This window comes from Cydia pomonella, chromosome 3 (genome assembly GCF_033807575.1).
Source record: "Cydia pomonella isolate Wapato2018A chromosome 3, ilCydPomo1, whole genome shotgun sequence".
Lineage (NCBI taxonomy): Eukaryota > Metazoa > Arthropoda > Insecta > Lepidoptera > Tortricidae > Cydia > Cydia pomonella.
In genome coordinates, this window is record NC_084705.1 from 16,018,412 (window position 1) to 16,039,868 (window position 21,457).

Genomic DNA, 21,457 nt, shown 5'->3' on the forward strand with positions numbered 1-21,457 from the left:
ACTTATTAATACTAATTAATTTAATTTCGTCACTGACACACTCACTCACTGATGATCATCAAAACCCTTAGAGTACTTCCTGTAGTAGTAGACTTCTACTATTGACATGATATCCCTAGAATTTTGTTGAATCTGGTATAATCCAAAACCCAAGTTATGAGGGTTAAAAAAAACGACGAAGCGCTTCGAGAAAAGGTAGGTAGTGCCCTTGCGCTCCAGTTTGCTCGTCTTGGCAGATTTTAACATAAGAGCTTCCACTACTGGCAGGTTTCAAAGCCATTTACTTATATGAGTTTTGATGTTTATGCGAAATTCTTATCATCTCTCACAGTCTTCGTAACCTAATTTGACTATTGATATTTAGCACAATCGGATTAAGACCAACCTCGAAATCTCTAGAACAGTCATGAAATTTGGTATGTATATAAATTAAAGGCCCCTTTTTTTAAGTATAAAGTTAAGAAAAATTACAAATATTTATTTTTTCCGAGTTTTATTTGAATAAAACGTCAGTGGTACAACTTTTTGACTTCTGAGCCATATTTCCATGAGATAGCTTCGTTTTAGGGACAAAGTGTTGTAAACATTTTTTGTGTGAAATTGAATAAGCTTTCACTTCGCCTTACATAATATTCATTCATTCATAGCTATGGAGATAAAAGAAAAAACAAAAAAAGTTGCATAGTTTTTCCTGTGCCGTCTGATCCTCGTGATCCCCAAAGCTCAAATTTTAAGACACGCAAACAGGGATCCCAAAAATTGTAGTTGTCAAATTTGATTACTGTCACTATTGTTTGAACCCCATTTAAGACCTAAAATCTATTTTTCCTCCGCTAATTTTAGTAACTTTGTATTGCGTAGTACTCGTGTACTCGTGGATCTACTGATGTCTATTTTATTGAAATCCGCTAAATAGTTTAGGCGCTAGAAGAAAAATTATGATTTAATATTCGGAGTACTCTCAAGGCGGTTGGTTTGATTTTTCTGTAATAAAACAAGCGTAAACAAGTTGTTAAGGGTAATTAAAGGTTAATAAAATAATTTATCAACAGGTGGAACGACATTGTCCAGATTTACTTTGACGTTTCTCAAAATTTGTCACTGCTTGTGTCATATCCGAGGGTCGACATAAAAAAATGTTTAGCATACCACGTGTGGCGCATCATTTTCATCCATAAGAGTGTATTGGTATTTTTTTCTTTGAATACATTATCATCTGCTATAACTTTCCTTAGCTTAATTGGGACACAAGAAACGTTGTTCAAAATAAAACTTTTCCGCTCAGTGTCAGTTTTCATACTCCAATAAGCATTATTAATTACAAGCCTTCTATCTTCTGTTATGTGTTCTGGTGTTTACAAATTATAATTACAATATATTACGCAGATGAAATAAAGTACCGTTTTATCCGTCTACCTTCACTCTGAGTTAATTCATCGCGTTCACTAATCTATAAAGACGCATGTTAGATATGCGTCCTTAAGTCATTAGTAAAATGGAGATAAGGACTATTTGCTTAGCAACTAACACATGAGTCTAACTGGTAAGCCAGTTAAAAATGAAGTGATTTTGATAAATATTTCTAGCAAAAATGTTTTTTGTAATAAACAAAAGATGCATTCATATCTGTACCCATAGTGTAAATTTAGTCGATAGCGAAACGTGACGTACGCGTTTGCGTTAAGTCTCATTTTGTATGGGTTTTTGAACAGCACGCCAAGCGGGACGTTTTGGAAAGTTAAAAATCTCATACAAAATGACACTTAACGCAAACGCGTACGTCACGTTTCGCTGTCGAAAATATTTACACTAGGGGTACTGATCTAAAAAATAAAAATAGATTTTTTGGACATGCGTCCTTTTGAATTAGCACGGCAAAAGGGCAAATTAGTAATAAATAAGTACTAATTCCGTTTATTTTCTGTAAATACTGCCTATTATTTCTACCCGACTTATAGGAATAAGTTATGATTTCAGGAGTTAATGTATTTGCATGTATGTATTTACAAGAGTACCTTCAAGAACCCTTCGTGTTAAGCAGAAATTGACGCGCAACTTACCCCAAGACAACTTACGGTAAAAGTTATTCAGTTTTCTTAATGGTAGACTGGCCAAGCTTCTTTGAAAGAAAAAGTAATTTACTCTCACTATAGAATAACTATCTGTTAGTTCTTTGTGAGCGAAAGTCAATTTCCTGTAGGTATTTCCAAAATACCGTGATATTTTTAGTAAATAGGTAAAAGTCACAAGTTAAACAACAAAATATTTTTCTACCAAACGGTATACATAAAATGGATTCCACAGGGAAATCAAGGTTTACTCCAGAAAGATTTCAAAGCTTAATTTAAAGAAATTTTAATATAGGTTAAACCTAAAACGTTAGAAGGATTATACGATACGAGGGTAAGAAAAAAAAATGTCATTTATAAACGCACGTGTTAGATTTATTAATAAAAAGGCATCAGGTAAAGATTCTTTCACCACTAAAAATATATTTTATCTAATTAATTTATATTAATGAAATTGGAACTAAGACGGTAGTGCATTAATTAATTAATACCAGCTTGTTAAAGCTGAGAGTGATGTAAGTATATTTATAGGGACGACTACAAGGTTTAGGATATGAAAAACATAGAAAGGGTAAACATGATTATTATTCAGTATTTAGCTATAAAGTAGTATATTTAAAATAACAAATATAAGTAAAAGTATATTGTAAACTTACTGCATTTGATCTATTACATAATCCGCCTTGTTATCACATCATTCACAAAATCTTAATACTGTATCATTAAATTAGTCAAGTAAGTACGCTGCATAATAATCGCTATAAAATGGTGGCTTATTATTAGGTACTGGCTTCCTTAACGTACTCACTTGACATAATTTAAAGCAATAACAAAAGTGAGCAAATAGCGTAAGGTACCTATATGATATCTTACACAATAATCAGTTGGAATATACGTTACATAGTAATAAGAAACGAATTAAAAATCACGCTTATTATGTCATTAAAGGTTTATATTCACATTAAATATTGTAACGTACATACCATCCGACCATAATAAAAATAAATCACACAAAAAGATTTATAACAGGTCATAAAATCACGAATAATAAAAATATAAAATTGACACTTAACTTGGTTCGTTGTCCCAGACACCCGCTTATATTTGCTTAGATTGTGCCCCTTCCACCACTTCTTGGTGGGACAAACAAACTACGATATTTCCTGCACATCCGGTTATGATAATAATTAAATATAGCAAATATAATTCATACGAAAATTATTAAATAAATCTTTAGGAATTTAGGAAGGCTAATAATAAATATATTTACATATTTATTATTAGCTTGGACATAATAATAAAATAGTCAGTTAAGATTACCGCACATCCGGTTAGCGTATTAAATTGAATTTAACAAATGTATTAGCTATATTTAAATTCATTTATTTTAGAATAATTAATGCAAACTAATTTAAATTTAATCATGGCTAATTATCACAAATACTTTGTTGTTCACCTTACTTATGTTCTGACAGTTATGGTCACGAAATATTGATGAAGGGTAGTTCTTAACTTATTATTTAGAAATACGTTTTATCTTAACTAAAGTGAACATTTTTGCAACTGGACGTGAAAATGTAAGTGTGATTGTTCTTTGTAATACGTATCTCACACACGTCTCTTATTTTTAGCTGCAACATTGTAAGTGGTTACGAACTATAATTATGTTACAACGTAATATCCAAACTATATATCAAATTAGATTTTTTTAATTCTCGTCGTCTTGAAGGAAGAAATAACCTTTTAAGTACGTTTTGAAAGATGTCATAGCAAGTCACAAAATAATATTATATTCAAAATATTAAGGCTCTCAGCACACGAAGCGTAAGCGTATTGTACAAACATTACGAGTACGAGACGCGTAGAGTTCTGTACCCCTAGTGTAAATTTATTCGACAGCGAAACGTGACGTACGCGTTTGCGTTAAGTCTCATTTTATATGGGATTTCCCGCTTGGCGCGCTGCTTCTAAATCCCATACAAAATGAGACAAAGCAAACGAGTACGTTACGTTTCGCTACCGAATAAATTTACACTAGGGGCTCTGGGCACCAAGCGTCGCGTATGCGTAATCGTTTTATGAGTGAAATCTCTTGAAAATCTTGAAATCATGGCGTCACTGGCGTCGTACATCTTCGGCGGATGTATCAACGATTCTGACTTTCTTGTCAGACGAAGAAAATTTATTATTATTTGATTATGTTTGTTTTGTTTTTTACGCCTGTATTACGCTACGCCTGTCGCATTGACGATGGAAATCTCATACGCTTCGCTACGTCAACGCATCGTGTGCGGACTTGTTTGAACTTGTTCGTACTCGTAGCGCTCTCGTTTTACGCGCGTATTACGATACGATTACGTGTCTCTTACGCTTTGCTCCGTCTGCTGACGGTCTAAGTCGAACATCCAATAAATGTTCGACATGTTTCGATCTAATTTTAGAGGATTTAGAGGATCTTTATCACGGAGCGCGACGTTTACAGTGTCGAGCGTTTATGCGGCTTAATACGTGAGTAACCCGTTTAAACTAATTGTGTTATATTGGAGCATCACGGGAGTTTTATATTTGATTATTTAATAATTGAATAGGAAGTAAGATTTGAGTGGGTCTTTTACATTTTTGTTCGAAATTTGATTAAATAATCATTATTAATTTATGTTTCATAAATATATTCACAGCGTCATATATATATTTTATAGTAAACTTACCTGTTATACGGTTTTATCCTCCTTATTATGAAGTATTTTAAATAAAGGAAATTGTTAATGCTAATAATATAAAGAATATAAATAATCAATCAATAAAAATATATAATATGTAGTTACATTTTCGACTAAGAGAACAAGATAAGGGGTGACACGATCTTTTAACTGATAAGTTGCTTAAGTATGCCGCCGATTCCCAAATTAAGATGGCTTAGGATAATTAAATTACCGGTCAAGCGATGTCGGCTTAAGATAACTGCGCTGTGTAATTTGTTTTCGGCTCTTGTCAGCGGAGAATCTCTAACTTAAAAAAAGCGGCCAAGTGCGAGTCGGACTCGCCCATGAAGGGTTCCGTACCATTTATGACGTATTAAAAAAACTACTTACTAGATCTGGTTCAAACCAATTTTCGGTGGAAGTTTGCATGGTAATGTATATCATATTTTTTTTAGATTTTTCATTCTGTTATTTTAGAAGTTACAGGGGGGGGGGACACACTTTTTTCCACTTTGGAAGTGTCTCTCGCGCAAACTATTCAGTTTAGAAAAAAATGATAGTAGAAACCTCAATATCATTTTTAAAGACCTATCCATAGATACCCCACACGTATGGGTCTGATGAAAAAAATTTTTTTTTTAATTTTATGACGTATTAAAAAAATCTACTTACTAGATGTCGTTCAAACCAATTTTCGGTGGAAGTTTGCATGGCAATGTATATCATATATTTTTTTTTGATTTTTCATTCTGTTATCTTAAAAGTTACGGGGGGGGACGGGACACACATTTTTCCACTTTGGAAGTGTCTCTCGCGCAAACTATTCAGTTTAGAAAAAAATGATATTAGAAACCTCAATATCATTTTTAAAGACCTATCCATAGATACCCCACACGTATGGGTTTGATGAAAAAAGATTTTTTGAGTTTCAGTTCTAAGTATGGGGAACCCCCAAAATTTATTGTTTTTTTTTTTCTATTTTTGTGTAAACATCTTAATGCGGTTCATAGAATACATCTACTTACCAAGTTTGAACAGTATAGCTCTTATCGTATCGGAAAAAAGTGGCTGTGACATAATCGGACAGACAGACGGACATGACGAATCTATAAGGGTTCCGTTTTATGCCATTTGGCTACGGAACCCTAAAAACCTACGCCTATGGATGTGTTGATAAGAGATTAAAGAATAAATGATTGCAAGCAAATGTTCATATTTGTTTTCATTAAGTGAGCGTCAGGATGGCGGGTGGACCTCAGCAAAATTGAACGAATTATTTATAAATATATTGTACCTTCGGTATACCTCGGTGTACCTTTAATAGAAGCCAGTGTACCTCTCCCTAAAACGAGATATTTAACAAAAAAGGTCCACCCGCCATTCTGACGTCAGGATTGCGGGTGGACCTATGAAATCGTGCATTATACTGCACTAAAATTATGCATACATTACCTATTGGGGCAAATCACAAATTATTTCGTTCTGTCCACAAGTAGCACAACTCTGATGAATGTGACAAAACTATATAAACTGCATTAATATTTTCTGCATAATTACGCCGGAATTGTAAAGTTAAACATGAAAAACAGTTACGAAAGCAATTAGCAACGTCCTACCAAGCGGAAATTAACAAACTACGCGGGAAGTGTAGTTGTATTCGTTATTTGTTTAAGCGTACATCTCGTAGTTAGTGAATCACTATTTATAATTCGTACGATCTCTGCCTTACGCGGCACTCTTTGAAGCATTTTTATTAGGTAGAGATAATGATTTACAGATGCCGACGTTGTTCTTAGTAGTTGATCTGAGATTGATTGCGTAATACGTTATTATTGCGTCGGTAACCTATTTTACCTACTCGTACTCAGAAAAGCTGTGGCTGCATTTTAATCGTTCAAACCCGAGCTCTTCTTCTCAATTAACAATGTAGAACGATTTAAAATAGAATAAAACAGTACTGGCATTTTCAGATCTATAAGATATAACACTATTCTGATTTTGTATTCCTGGATATAATACCTCCAGGTAACCACCCACCCATTCATAGATTGTCTCACAACGATAATACAATCGGAAACACCTTTTCGTTCACCTCCCGTAGGTTTGGCGTCGATAAAGGCTAGTATTATGAAGTGCTCATTCCGTAGTATAAATTTGAATGCGCTATTTAAAATAAAACGTTGATCGCCAAGATATCAATTGTTGATAGAAAACGCCAATCAAAACTTAAATAATGTATGAAAATAGTCACGTGAATTTCCGTATCTACTGTCATCCCGATATTTTTTTTCTATGCGTTTGGTGATGAACGATTGTCATCTTAGTTACCCCCCCTCCTTGCTATAAATCTGCTGCTATGTTATAATGATCTATAAAACTTATCCGAGAACTTCCGCTATTGGATTACTGAAAAAGGTATAACTAGATTTCCTAAGCTGATTACCCTCATCAGTAAGATTTGGTTTTGCATTACACCCGATATTAATCGTTTTTCTGTATTGTTTCTTTTATTGCGACGTAAATTAATGAGTATCCTATCTATAGATCTATCCACCTACTACATAAACACATACATAGAACCTGCCAGACTTTATCCAGGCGCAACCACTTTTTTGGCATTCTCCCCAGAGTGATTGTGATCCGCCGGTACCTATTCGAATTTTACGTTGGTTCACAGCCTTGACTGGCACCAGTTTGGCATTAGTTCGATGACACTATTGATGACGAAGCTACTCGTACCAATTAAAGTACTCGAGAAATGGAGATATCTTAAAATAACGTGCAATATTATTTAACAAACAACATTTTTTATTATGTATCCACAAAACAAAATTAACGTGCAGATGTTCCAATAAGGTAGAATAAAAAAGTCCACTAATATCTAAAACATTGTTTCTTAATAAATGATCTAAGAACGATGCTGATAACAAAATGGCTTGCTCGCTAACAAGTATCGCAAGCAATTAACCGAGAACAATTAAATCTATCAGGCCTTTGAAAGTCTGATACGTTATTATACTCGTAATAGTCGTACGTGACTTTGTGGTTCTTTATTAAGAAAAACATCTTCAATCAAAAGTTCTGTAATTGTTCTGTTACGTCGTAATAAACATTATAACGTTAAATTTAATTATAATTGTGATAGTTTGTGCAAACTAGGACATTTTACCAATTTAAACTTGCTCACCGTAACTATAGTTTCTTGTTTAGGGCGATGTAATTTGAAACAGGAATATCATTTAGGCAGCTCACACAATAACCGATACCTAGTTCAGTATTTGATGTAACAATCTGTTATTAGGGACTATCGAGATAGCCGCGGCAGCATTCAAAGTACTTGTTCCTATACCATAATCGGAATAGGACCAATCTCGAAAGCTTGTGTTGTGTTCCTGTCGGTGAGTAAGGTTGCCAGAGCTCAACGAGGGGGGGGCGGGTTAGGGTCGGCTACGCGCATGTAACTCCTCTGTAGTTGCAGGCGTACATAGGCTACGGAGACTGCTTACCATCAGGCGGGCCGTATGCTTGCTTGCCACCGACGTAGTATTAAAAAAAAAGTTTGTTGTAATGCAAGATCTGTATTTGTACTGCTTGTAAGCAGAAATATTTTAGTTTGTGAGTGCGTATTTGTAGTTATGAACATGTTAAGCTCTTAGTTATTAATTACCCAAATAAGGCAAAGCAAAAGGCGGTTTATGATTTTGACCGGTGTTGATTTTAATTAGATGCGCTGATAGCCTAGCGGTATGAGCATGTGACTTTCATTACTTATATACGAAGGCCGCGAGTTCAAACCCCTGCTCATGCTTTGAGTTTTTCGGAAGTCATATGCATTCTATATTACCAGTCGCTTTTCAGTGAATCAAAACATCGTAAAGAAATCGGACTAATTCCAATAAGGCCTAATTTCCCCTCTGGGATGGAAGGTCAGACGGCAGTCACTTTCGTGAAAACTAGTACCTAGCCAATTCTTGGGATTAGTTGCCAAGCGGGCGTTAGGCTTCCAGGAGCCGTGGCAAAAAGGCGGGCAAGGAAAAGGATTGATTTTGAATAGTATTTTTATGAATATTTTAAAAACCCTTTCTTTTACCAAATAATACTTACCTCTATCGCATATAAAAGTATTTTATACAGTCGTGATATAATAGAGAGCTTTTTAGTCGAGTACCGTGTTGTAACAACGAAGCTTGCTGAGTTTCCAAAGTGAGCTACGAGATTGAAAAGCTTGATTACTTATATCACTATTGTATACAATACTTTTTCCACGAGTCAATAAAAATAATCCTTTAAACTAATAAAATCTTCGGGTAAACAAGCCAAAAGTATACATCTATTTAAGATACGCGAGCAGCCGAGATACCTTCATACACGTACGCGGCCCGGCCGCCGGGACCCGGCGGTGTGGTCAACGACACCTTCTCATAACTCATGGGGCCCTGGTACTCGCTCCTTGCTAAATTCAATTTTTAGACAGTTTTTTCTCGATTTTGGCCACCGTAGCCTATGGAGACTAATAAGCAATGGTAAGCTGTTTACGTAGTCTATGGATGTTGCTATATTAAGGGGTCACATGTGCGTTTATGACTTATGAAGCAATTGTTTTTACTATAAATAAATAAATAAATAATTTGAGCTATCGTTTTGTTTCGTCCTTTTGACCGCGGAAAGCTGTGATTGGTCCATTTCATTATAGTTGACTAAACCGTTTCGAAATGAATATTATAGTTGAGTTGGGAGCCCATCCATGAAAAGTACCCAATTACAGTTTGGTATACGAAATCTTAATTCAACCATTACAGTCGAGGAGTAGAAAATAGTTATTTGTATAACAAGAGAGCAAAGTTTGATATTTATTCTAGCGCTTATTTTGAGTCCCGTGCAAGCGTGTAAATAACTTTGATCTCTGTAGCACACAAATTTTTTCACGTCGGCAGTTAGAACATATTTGGAAGGCAAAAATAGAACCTGAAAAAATGTAATCCGTCTTCATCACTATTTCACTCACGTTTCCTGAAGGTATTCTAACAATTAAGTTTAATTGCCAAAATAAAACAAAAAGAAACAAATTTCAATAAAATAATACCAAAATAATGAAATAACGAACATCAATTGACAGTTCAATCGACAACTTTTTTTTGTAAAAAAAAAACTTTGTAAGATACGGGCCGAATTGTGGAGACTACTATTTGTCAACCTTAGTAGTGGTCGGTAAAAGTAGAATTATTTACTTTGCGTAAAAATTGCGTAATTTTTTATAAGTTCATTGTTTTGATTTTGATTGTGTAATAAAATACGTTAAATATGGTGTTTTTATTAAAATTTTAACCTTTAGTTCATTCATTAATTATTACGAATGAAGACTCGTAGGCTATTTTGGAACGATGCGGTCTGACTTATTTCGGGGGTCTATTATAATAAACCGTCAAGACCCTTGCATTACGTATGAACTTTTTTGTCTCTTTCTTTTTGCTAATGACGTGAAATGGACAAAGACAATATAATCCAAATATTTCGAACTTGTATTAGGCTCCGCACTTTGAAATGACATTCGATATAAAGGTCACTTGAATGTTATTTTGTCTGTTTTTAAGCAGCAAATTACCCTTGTTCGAGCTGCTGACGTGAAAAAAAAATTATACGGTAGGTACTGGTTCATAATTGGTAGGGTAGGGTAGGTAATTGGTCCATAATTGTGTTCCCAGGACAACATTATATTCCAATCACTGTTTCGATGTGCATGAAACTTTTTAACAAGTTACCAAAATCTATAAGAGAACTGCCTGTACATAGATTTAGAAACTAATGAAGCTATTGTCTGATAAAAGCTATTACAGTGTAAAAGATTTCCTCTCTGAAGATATACAGCCAGATTTGTAGTAGTTTTAAGATTTTTGCATGCTAGTACAACCTGTTTAGTACAAATAACAGAATAAGCAACCAATTGTCACTTACCACCTAAGACACTTTTGTAACTACTTATTCTTTGCAAATAAATACATACATACATACTGAATATTTGCAAATTTGCAAACAATGTAGGTATCCGTATCTGGTGATGAAGAAAAATGATGAGGTTACGCAAAGCCACGCTTTCAATACTAGTACATAATCTTTGGAATTCAGCCAGAAATGCGGGTTCAGTGAGCTTCTCCCATATTTTACGATACGATACCGTAACCAAGAGTTATGTCGAACAATAACACTGTTTACGTTCTGTACTGTGTTATCTAATCACCATCTGAGATTTGTTTATACTTGAGGTACTGGAATATCATATTAAATATCTTTTATGGTTCCATAACTCAAAAGAAAGAAGCCAAGCTCAAGAGAAAGAGCCCTTATAGGATCACTGGTACGTTTGTCTGGCTGTCACAGCCCATTTGAACCGAAACTACTATACCGACTGAGTTGACATTTGGTACACATATAAAGTCAGTGACTGAAAGATGAACTAGTAACGTAATACAACTTGGTGGCCATATTTGGTAAAATATGGCCAAAAGAATTATTTAAGAAAATAGTAAATGAACATTGAGGCGAAAAAAACTGCGGCGCACTGTGGGCTGAAATTAGACTCCCATTGGCATTGAAACGAAAGTTGTTATTTACAAAGCCTAGCATTGTTGTAGTAACTTTTAAATTTGGGACAATTTGGCATAAAGAGTGTGATGATGATTTTTATTGGAAAAAAATGTATGGAGCAGGGACAAAAATCAATTAATTTCAAAAACCGCAAAACAAACCGAAATATTATTATCCTAGGAGATAGCTATACTACGAATTATTAGTGATTTTTTGGCATACTATAAATTTCCGGCACGGGTGCGTTTTTTATATTGAAATGTGTCTTGCCCATCATTTTTATGCTAAACTTTGAATTTCAAACGATTAGGCTTGAAAAAGTCGAGTTACGATTTTTTTTCGAGCAGGATAAAAAAATCAGTATAATTCAATTTCGGTTATTACCACTTTTCCATAGAAACAATAACCGATTAAAAAAAACGCACCCGTGACGGAAATATGTAGTAGGTATACCAAAAGTCACAAATAATTCGCAGTATAGCCATTTACGAGCATATTATTATGACGGTTTGTTTTGTGGTTTTGGAAATCCGGTCAGGTGAATTTTATTAATGTACTTTTTGTTTATAGCTCTGAAAATCCACTTTAATCCTTTTACAGGAATTAGAGTAGTACGATTTATGAACCACGGTGTGTCAATAGAATTCAAATATCAGCGATTTAAGGTTCAAATTGGAAGGGACTTACAGGAAGTATGCTTTTTCAAATAAATCGCCAAAAGTCAACTATTTGGAATTTCAGTACAGTCAAGTGTAAAAATATGGGTGTACACATCTTACTTAAAAATATGTCCCATAGCATCTTATTCCAGTGTAATAAGAGCGTAGTACCATATTTATGAGACGATTCTTTCGATACATATTTTTGCACTTGACTGTACCTATATTTGGATTTTATAGAAAAACTTTCAATATAAAAAACTATAAATGGAATCGTAACGTACTTTTGGAGCTTGTCGCAATATTAAGATTCGTTAAATGCAGTATTTTTAATCATAGTATTTTTTATTATTATGCAGAATAAATGTTCATTTTATCATAGACAGTCGGCCCGATTCTAACTTTAAGATACATAAAAATTTTGCTTAAGATACGATATGGATTTGATATTTCAGTGTCAAAAGTGACGTGTCTTCAAATAAAAACGTCACATTTAACACCGACATATCCAATCCATATCGTATCTTTAGGAAATTTTTGACGTATCTTAAAGTTCGAATCGGGATGACTAAAGTTGTCAGTTCGCACAGTGATTCCGCTCCCATACAAGGGCGGCCATAAATACCTTTACCGCGAAATAGAGGTTTTTTTTCTACTCAAAACGTTAAAATACCGTAAAATAAATATAAAAAATGAAATATAATCATTATTGGGAATATATTATTACAAAAAAAAAAAGTTTTTTTAGTCTAGAAATGCCTTGTAGTAATCTGGTTTTCGACATTGAATTTAAATCATTTTATACGCTATGTCCGTGGCAGAAAGTGGAAGTAAGTGTCGCTAGTTGTAAAAATAACATCAAATCAAACAGATAATAATAATAAATCATATAATTCATAGTCAATAAACACAAAACTATACAAATATTATCATATAAAACAAATAACAGTCGAGCATTAAAATTACTTACTTATTTAAAGATAACAATTCTATTACAGATTTTGATAAGAGTCATTTGTTTTGTGGGTAACTTTCTTAGACTTGATATACGTGGATCTGAGTAAAGAAGAAGCCTGTTAATCAAGTCTGTATTTGTCAAAACGCGATTCATCTTCCGTGTATGCCCTTGTCGAAATGCATTAATGTGTTTGTTCCTCGCTTTAGCTGCTTTTTCAGATAGCTCCCCTATGGATAACAAACTGTGCTTTATGATATCAGCACCGTGAATTAAAACTGTGTGGACAGAAGCGGGCATTTTATACCAGTTTATATCAACATCATTAACTACTTGCCGAGCAGTTTCTATAGCGAAATCGTTAAACTTTTTTGAATCAATCTTATATCCCGAATTTAAACATTGAAGAATAGTCCAGCAGCTATTTATTTTTCTATAAATTTAGACTTACTAGCATAAGTCTTTTTCCAATAACACTAAAATCGTTTGCATTAATTCCTAATTCTATCGCTTCAAATCTTCATGTCAATATTTTCAATGTTCTCGAAATTAAGTGACATTCCAGTCAAAGTACCCAGAACATGTTGACATTTTCTTTTTCAGTGCCTTGTTTGGAGTGCCATATATCGAAAAAAATAAACTTTGGAATAGCACATTTCAAAATAATACCTATAAGAAAGAAATTAACATGTTAGAAAGAAATCTCATTATTTTTGGCCAACGACACTTATTCGTTGACACCCCAATAACTAGAAAAGTTGACATCAGACGAGAATGAAACCTACAGCTCTTATTAAGGATACTTAGATCTTTAAAATGAGGCATGCCTCTAGTGCGGCACAGGTCGGCATCAAAGTATAACTCTAATTGAATTCGTAGTTAAGAATATTTTTTACGAAACGATAGACCTCCCGTAGAAAATTTGTATAAAATTCCAACACAGCACTGCTAATGAAGGTTGAGATGTTATCACTTTCGTTGCACAAATGTAATTGCAATTTATTATTGTGACATTTATAGTATTTGATAGAATTGTCTATTAGTGAATAATTTTACTAACCTTTTAGGCCAGGGTGCGCTCATGACCTTTTTTGATTTATGACCTACGGCGGAATCACTGTGGTTCGCTCTGATGCTTAACCGTGAAACTTACACGTTCTAAATTCCGTATTGCTTCTGCAAAAACACTAGCCGAACAACAAATAAATATCACCAATGGAGGCATTTCATACCATTGGTAAATCTAATTCATTAATTTTTTATTAATATTTTTTTACATAAGTAAATACAAAAAACAAACTGTATCTAAATACAAAAAGAACAATATATATTTAACGCTACTCATCAGAATTTCTCGAATATCTCAACTACCTCTCGTTTCTCGAGTCAGTGTGACGAAAACACCCAAAAAGTACTAGTGTAAATGAGATAGCATAACCGCTAGTTGCGGCATCTGTTGTGGAGTAGCCGAAATTCAGTGTTTGTTTGGCTCGACTACATGACGCTAGATGGCACTATCTTCAAAAGTAAAAAGTGAAATGTAATTTCGACAATACTTTTTTTTACTATCAAGTTCAAGTTATCGCAACGGGCGAAGGCTCATAATGTCTTTTGAAATTTGTGTTTGTGGAAGTGCGCGTATTGGCGATAAGAGTTTTCATGGTAATTCATATAAATAAATAAATAAATATTATAGGACATTATTTCACAAATTGACTAAGTCCCACAGTAAGCTCAATAAGGCTTGTGTTGAGGGTACTTAGACAACGATATATATAATATATAAATATTTATAAATACTTAAATACATAGAAAACACCCATGACTGAGGAACAAATATCCATGCTCATCACACAAATAAATGCCCTTACCAGGATTTGAACCCGGGACCATCAGCTTCGTAGGCAGGGTCACTACCCACTAGGCCAAACCGGTCGTCATATTTATTTAATTTCTATTGTTTTATTTTTATATTTCGTGGATCCTAAATCACATATTACTACCTAACAGATAAGACCACGTAGTTTTATTTATTTACCAAGTTGTGTCAAACATTTTTTTCATAATAATCGTGCTAATGAACTCGAATCAGAAAGCAGAATGAATGATTGGAGGAGTTAATGTTGAACCAGATTTAATACAAAGTACTGACTTTACACACACTTACTGAAACACTTACATTTACTGAAATGTGAGTCCGAAAAACCATTAGGAGTACCTACCCTATTAGATTGATACGCCCTTTATTGTTAAGTGATGTTCATTGTTCACATTCCAATGTTCAGCAATCGCATTTCAAGGGTCTATCATATAGCCTGTCACTGAGTACAATTACGAATAACAGGAATTCTCGCGAAGGATAATTGCCTTTTGATTAGTGCCTCAAACAACGCTTCACCTTGAAAGGTTATTTACAAGCTGTCAGGAGGTAAGCACATGATGGACGAACATCGCATTCTTTTGTATTAGGTAGATTCATACATTGAATCATTTCCATTAAATTCTTTCAACAAAGTATTTTATGTGTCTGAAAATATAGTTATCATAAAATAATCAAATCTTTATTAAATTGTAATATCAGAACACCTATAAGGCTTAGACTTAGGGGAATATTTGGTAACCAATTAAAAATGATTGTCAACGTTATTTTAAGCTACATTATCGTTACTGCTATTATTTTACACATTATATGTAAAAGCCTTGCCAAAAAACTGAGAAATGCCGAATCCTAAATTGTCATTTTAGCATATATATAGCTATACAACGAGGAAATGCTGCCAACGTCTACGGCACCATGTCGCATGGGGATAGTTTTTAATTATTTATATTTATTTATTTATTTATTTAATTTTTATCGCACAAAAGAAAAAAATCTTACAGTACAAAAGGCGGACTTAATGCCACGAGGCATTCTCTACCAGTCAACCTTAAGGCTAGTGAGCAGTGCTACAATTACAACAGCAAAAACAAATCAAACAAAAATACATATAATAACATATACATACAAATATAATATACATTAAGATTAATATATAATAAGATTTTTTTTAGAGTTAGATTTTAAGTTACTTGGTTATATGATTCTGTTATTTGTTATTTTTCCTCTAAAAATTGGTACATAGGTTGGAATAGTGTTTTAGAATATACATACATATTTTGAAACTATATACTACAACTACATCAACTTCATAGGAGTTCTTTTTAATTGTAACGAGATGAAATATTACAAAATAATATCTCGTTATTGCAGAATCTATTCTTCTCTCCTATTACTCGTAGATAATATTTTTGTTATTTTTATTACATATGCAAATCTATATTAATTTCCTCTCCTCCTTGTACCTAAAATTTTATCATTTTAGGTTTACAATAATTTTGTAAACCTAAAATGTATTTAATCAACATTGCTAGTAAGTATTAGTCTCGTAATAACAGCTCTTGCTAACTTACACTCGTACCTACTGCTGTGGCGTGACGCCCCGAAGTGGATATTGCATCTTGCCCTCCGACACCAAAGACTGCCATGCTTCTCTGTCCAAAGCTGTTACTGTCGAGTCTACGGCACCGATTTCACTGAGGTCAGACGGTCTTCAGCCATTTAGTACTCCAAAGTACGCCCTTCTGACTGCACGATCGTCATTATCCATCCGGACTACGTGCCCAGCCATTGGAGTCTGGCGGCTTTCGTTTCTTCAATGACGTGCGGCTCGGACACCAGATCTTCAATTTCGTGGTTTCTCTGGAGTCTCCAGGTGCTACCCTCTCCACGTGTGGATCCTAATATTTTGCAGTAGATCTATTCAGCTACCAGTAACGCGCGCTCTTCTTTTTGTGTTAGTGTCCAGACTTCGCATCCGTACATAAGGATTGGTCTTATAACCGCTTTGTATATTTGGAGCTTCAACAACGTCAAACTGATCCGTTAGTCCATCTGCTGGTTGCGACAGTTACCATCCTCACCAGTTTGTCAAGTATTTTAAATATTCTGAGGATGTTGTATAGCGACTCGCACAATGCTATCGTAGGCCTTAATAACAGATATAGTTCGTGTCATCCACGATGACGCGCAGATTTGTCAAATCTATGACAATACGAGTCAAGACACGCGTCGTGAATGACACGATCTATTGCATTAAGGTGTTTCCCATCACGGAACATGTTGTTACGGACCTTTGGGAGATGCGCAGAGCTGAAGCCAACACGTAGATTCCCTTTTAACACTTTCACCCATTCAGCGCTAATTACGTCATGTTGTCGTTTTGCCTCTACGAAACATTTTCGCTTCATACCGGGAAACCCAGGTTATCGGCTACGACGTAGCGCTACGACCATAATTAAGCTCAGGAGTGTAAAGGGTACACCGAGCGGATGCTGCCCTTGCCCGTGTCAAGATTATTATAAACCATTTGGTATTAAATGTACTAAAATTGAATCATGTTATTTAGATATTGTGAATTTCGCTCGTACTTTTTTGTACATGTATTGGTGTGGGCGAGATGCACGATAGCTAAATAACATTATTTAAATATCATTCTGATGTCAGTGTACGTTTGAATAGGCTTGCTACTCTAAAATTCGTTGCAAATTAAGTATCTAATTTAACTTTAGAATTTCCTAATACCGCTAATACTGCAACCCTTAACAGTCCTTCAGTTAAATTTAAAATCCGTAACCGGATTGCGGGAGGCTAATTCAAATTTATATTTTAGTATAACAATGATTTCGTTTTCTTGCCATTCGCCCTTGCGTCTCGCTCGCATCAATATATGTATGAACAAGTATATACGAGCGAAATGCATGCGAGAATTATTGCAAAATGGTATCATTTAAATATCAAAATGTAAGTTCGAATTAGCCTCCGATCCTCTGTATCACCCGAAATATCTTGCTTAATGGGTAATTAATAAGATAGGATTTAATCAACGTAATGACGTTGTAACCAAGTTGTGTAACCCAACGGATGCTCTGTGATTTCAAGTTGGGAGCTAAGCATATTCTGTCCTTCTTGTTTCATGATTATTTATTTGTACTTTTTGTGTAATTTAGCAGTATCCGACAAGGGTTATGATAACATTTATATTCATTTATTAGAATTATATCACTGAAGTATAGAAATATATATATATATAACATTTTAATTTTCATTTATTTTCAATTGTATATCGTTACCCTGCATCATTCCATTGCAGTATAATTTTAGTCCTTAAAGTGAGGGATTTGACAATAGAATTGTAATCAGAAGTAGGTATACTTTCAGAATTCTTGATGTAAAACGTCAAAACCCGCGCGATCGCCAAATCTTCCGTCGCAATTTTCGCGTGACGCGCCATATTTTTTGTTCTATACTCTTTTTCAAATTTATTCTTTATTTGTTCGCAGATACATACGAGCACACAGAGCTGATTGAACAAGTAAGTACACAAATAAAGACCCTTTCTGGTAGCCTGATTTATTCTCTATTCTGGAGTCAGTTTGGTACTTCATCCAAGGGTTTATTTGGTAGCCAGAAATGAACTTCGTCAACAGAATACAAACCTGAAATAATTCCTTTTTTACATTACAGACATCAAACAAAATGAATCCTTTTTGGAAAAGTTGCCAAGGGGAAAATTCATTTGCATTTCTGGTATCTAGCTAACATTTTTCATGACGGAAGTTGCGCTTCTTAGCTTACACTTCCTTGAAGTAAACGTAAATATTGGAAATAAAAAAACTCGCTTTCACATCAGACTAATGATTAAATCAAGTAATTACATAAAACTCATTGCGCACAGCTTCTATTTTATTTTAATGGTAGTTATCCTAATCATATTACTTCTAGATATAATATTAGACGTAGGTACCTTGAACTTATTTTTAGGGTTCCGTACGAAAAAGGTACACAAGGAACCTTTATGGTGCGTATCTGTCCGTCCGTTTGTCGTTTGTTTGTTTGTCTAAATATTTCGAGAACCTCTTAAGCTATCGATTTGAAATTTGGAAGAGTCATGAACAACGCTTACACACATTGATGAAATGAAAAATGAAATGTCCAATATCAAGCGGGGGCAAAATTTCAAAGTCTAGTGACTAGATCAAGTGCGGTATCATTTGATAGAGCTGAAATTCTACATTCCAAAACATTTTTTTCTTTTTGCGCAGTGAAAAAAAAAAAGGATTTATGGAAGATAATGTGAAAAAAGTACCATCACCTTAACCGGGGTTTACCATAGGGTTATTTAAGAAGTGGTTATAAAAACCCCAACCGTATCGGAAACCTTCTGATACGGTTAATTGTTTATTCGGTTAACCGTATCAGATCGAGTTAACCCGAGTAAATGAAAACCCAAAGTCTATTCAGTTAACTCATAACAGGCTTTGGACCAGTTCAAACGATTGTAATCTTGACGCACGCTTATATTCAACTTATTATTGAATAACCGTAGTTGGTATGGGCTGTCTCTGATGCCTCGACTTCAAACAAGTTTTTTTGCCGGTAACGTCGTTCTTGTCAATTCAAACAATATTGCACTTTAAGTCCTTAGGCTAAAATTTAAAATATTATTGAGCGAATATAGTATTGTTTGGAGCGCAGCCGCAACGCGGCCGTTCCTTTGTATATCTTTATACCTGTGTGTTTCTATTGTTTTTGTTAATTTCGGAGCAATTCTAGTTTAGACTTTTTAGAAAAAGGGTTTGCAAGTAAACAACATTCTATCCTAATTCCGATTTTTTTTACTTTTTTAGCAATATCTTGTTTAGCTCATATTTTTTGGCTAGATAGATTATTATTTTACTATTTTCGAGTTCATACTTGGTACCTACAAATTAAAGACTGATGATTTGAACCTACCTTTATTAATTTATCTTATCAGATTAGAATGTAATTGAAAAAATCGCTTTCTGATAGAGATACATGCGTTAGCGGATTGTGGACATTGTAGTAGATATTTTACCATTGTAGAAAAGTGACATACTAGTTATCATAAGCTTATTTTATAATAAGCAATAAGTTAAAAACGTTTTCAGGTGCGGTGGGTTGTGTTGTGTGAGCTAAAAGTTGAGTGTGAGCCTCGCAAAATCGCCTTTTCAAAGTAGCTCTAATTTTCCTTTCTGGATATTAATATTATTGAAAATATTTTGACACAATTTGTTGTATATCAACCACAGCTATAACCCTACATTAGATTTTCTTGAATTTTTAATTATTATAACATTATAAGAGTTAGGAGCATTTTAAAATTTGAATGAAATCTGTTTGTCGGAACTCAAAACGGGACCCTATTACTAAGACTCCACGGTCCGACTATCTGTCTATCACCAGGGTGTATCTCATGAACCGTGATAGTTAGATAGTTGAAATTTTCACAGATGATGTATTTCTGTTGCCGTTATACCAACAAATATTTCATTTTTTAAAGGGGATCGCTTTCAAAAAACCAGCCTACTGAAAAGAACAATAATTATTATATACAGGAGGGGGGGGGGTATTATTTTATTTTTTACTTTTTAGTGATAGGTATTTCTTTTATTGTAGGTTTTGAGCTAAAATACTAGTTTGTTTTATAGTTAGTAATCTCCATTTAGTTTTGGGCTAATACTAGTTTACTAGTGTTGGCGATGGCCAACCTCGATTTTAATCACGGGTTCGGTGCTTAACGATTTATAAATAGTTAGGTATACGTATTATGTTTCGTTCTATTATTGTAACTAAGATTTAGTTTGCCTAGGGTTTAAATTATGTATATTATATAGATATCTGGTCATTTAGATGTGTGAAGAAAAAGTTAAATCTCAACAGACTCGACAAGATACAAGTAAAGACATGTAAATGATAGACCTTACTTTCACTCCACTCCCACTCCCACTCGCACTCCCACTCCCACTCCCACTCCTACTCCTACTCCTACTCCCACTCCCACTCCCACTCCAAATTTTGAGTTAATGCATCAGCAATACGCCTGTATAGAAAGCTACTTTAAATGTAGCAAAACAATAAGCTACCAATAATAAAGGTTAGATAACTGAATAAAAACCCTCAACAATAACCCGATGGGGTTTTGAGATTAACTCAGTTAAAGGTTAAGGTTAACCTTTCAATAAACTTACCAGTACAACCAGGTAATAGTATGATACGGTTACCGAATGATAAGGTTACCGAATTGATAGGGTTAAGCATAAAGAGGGATTTTCCGGTCCTTTATAGTTACACGAGATAATTCAAAGTTTCTACGGAACCCTCGGTGCGCGAGTAAAACCAACTCGTACTTGCACAGTTTTTATTTTGTGTGTAGGTACTAAGTTTAGCACGTGGTTAAATTATTAGCCAAAGAGATTACCTACCTGACGTGGTTATATCATAATATTATGTAAATATATGTAGCTTACAGTTGGTTGCAGCCAGTATGTGAATTTTCGCACGTAGGTATATACCTACCTAAGGTATAAGAAGCTTATATTAAGCTTTTAAGTTTCGACGTTGCATAAAAGCAACACGCAATGTTAATAAGG

The 21,457-nt window shown here is 34.3% G+C and overlaps 1 protein-coding gene across 1 annotated transcript in view; it reads left to right on the forward strand.

The window, feature by feature from the left end:
- The window catches only part of LOC133516160 (angiotensin-converting enzyme-like protein Ace3), a 218,025-nt gene that overhangs the window by 105,681 nt on the left and 90,887 nt on the right, over nt 1-21,457 (forward strand). The window contains exon 3 of the mRNA XM_061848939.1: nt 18,347-18,378. The gene's annotated coding sequence lies outside the window, so the exon portion shown is untranslated. The remainder of the gene's footprint in view (nt 1-18,346; nt 18,379-21,457) is intronic.